The following is a 1,494-nucleotide window of genomic DNA, read 5'->3' on the forward strand; positions in this document are numbered from 1 at the left end:
ATTAAAAGGCGCATTGCTATGGGAAAGTCTGCTGTTAGTGACCTCTTCAAAGTCCTGAAGAGCAATGGTGTCTCTCTGGAGATTAAGGTGCATTTGATACAGGCCATGGTCTTCACAATCACTTGTTAAGCATCAGAGAGTTGGACAGTGACCAAGGAGGATAGAAGGAGAATTGATGCCTTTGAGCTGTGGTGCTGGAAAAGAGTATTGAGGGTACTGCTAGGAAAACAAAGAGAGTCATCCTGGAAAGGGTTAAACCAGGTGGCTCCTTGGAGGCAAGGATTCTGAGGCTCCATCTAACATAATTTTGTCCTGTTGTAAGGAGAGACCAGTCCTTACAGAAGGACATCATGCTTGGGAGGGTGGAGGAACAGCACAGGAGGGAGAGGCCCTCTATGAGGTGGATTGATTCAGTGACTGGGGTAATTGGGATGGGAGTGTCAGAGACAGTAAGATTGGCACAGGACAGAACAGAGTTTAAGGCTGTTGAACACAGGGTCACCATGAGTCGCAAGCGACTCGACAGCACATAACAACAGCAACAACAACCATAGGGAGCTCTTGTAACTTCATGGCAATGAACTGTGCTGCCAACTCAGAGGCAAAATACTGAAAAGCAGTGATGTCAGTTTGAGGATTAAGGTGTGTCTGATTCAGGCCATGATCTTTTTAGTCACTTTCTGTGCATCTGAGAGATGTATTATGAATAAGGATGACAGAAAAATCAATGCCTTTGAGTTGTGGTGCTGGAGAATAGTACTGAATATGCTCTGGACTGCTAAAATAACAAGCAGATGTGTTCTGGAAGAAGAGCAGTCAGGGTGCTCCTTGGAGGCAAAGACGGTGAATCTTCATTTTTCATACGTTGAACATGTAGTAGACAAGGCTATTCCTTGGAAAGGGATAGCAAGTTTAGAAAGATAGGTCAGTGAAGGCAATGAAGATCCTCACTGAGATGGACTGACACAGTAATTTCAGCAACGGATTCTAGTGTGTCAGAGATGATGAGGATGGCACAGGATAGAGGAGGGTTCAAATCAGCTGTTCATATGGTCATAATGATTTTTACCCAACTCTATGGCACCTAACAACAACAAAAAATTAAATCTGTATACTGAGCAATTGATATGAGAAGCTAAATTCTAAGAAAAATAATGTGGCATCAGAATTGGAGAAAGTCTCCTCAACAACTTGTGTTATGTAGATGACATAGTCTTGCTGCAGAAAAATGGAAATTACAACCTTCACTATGGACTGCATCTCAATATCAAGAAGACAAAATCCTCACCACTGGTGAGTTGTCAGAATGCTTGAAATTTGGATTTTCTAGGCATCCATTGCTTTAGCTCCTGCTGGGGGAGGGTATTGTCTCCAGCTACCTTAAGTCTACAGAACAATTTCACTGATTTCACATGCAAGCAATATTTTACTGAAGATTATCCAAAAAAGACTGGAACAGCACATCAGCAGAGAACTACCAGAAGTCCAGGCTGG

The 1,494-nt window shown here is 42.8% G+C and overlaps 1 protein-coding gene across 1 annotated transcript in view; it reads left to right on the forward strand.

Moving 5' to 3' along the window:
• Nucleotides 1–1,494, forward strand: part of KYNU (kynureninase) — a 204,108-nt gene that overhangs the window by 178,044 nt on the left and 24,570 nt on the right. The gene's annotated exons all lie outside the window — the stretch shown is intronic.

This window comes from Elephantulus edwardii, unplaced genomic scaffold (genome assembly GCF_000299155.1).
Source record: "Elephantulus edwardii isolate Elephantulus edwardi_28Jun2011 unplaced genomic scaffold, EleEdw1.0 scaffold00010, whole genome shotgun sequence".
Classification (NCBI taxonomy): Eukaryota; Metazoa; Chordata; class Mammalia; order Macroscelidea; family Macroscelididae; genus Elephantulus; species Elephantulus edwardii.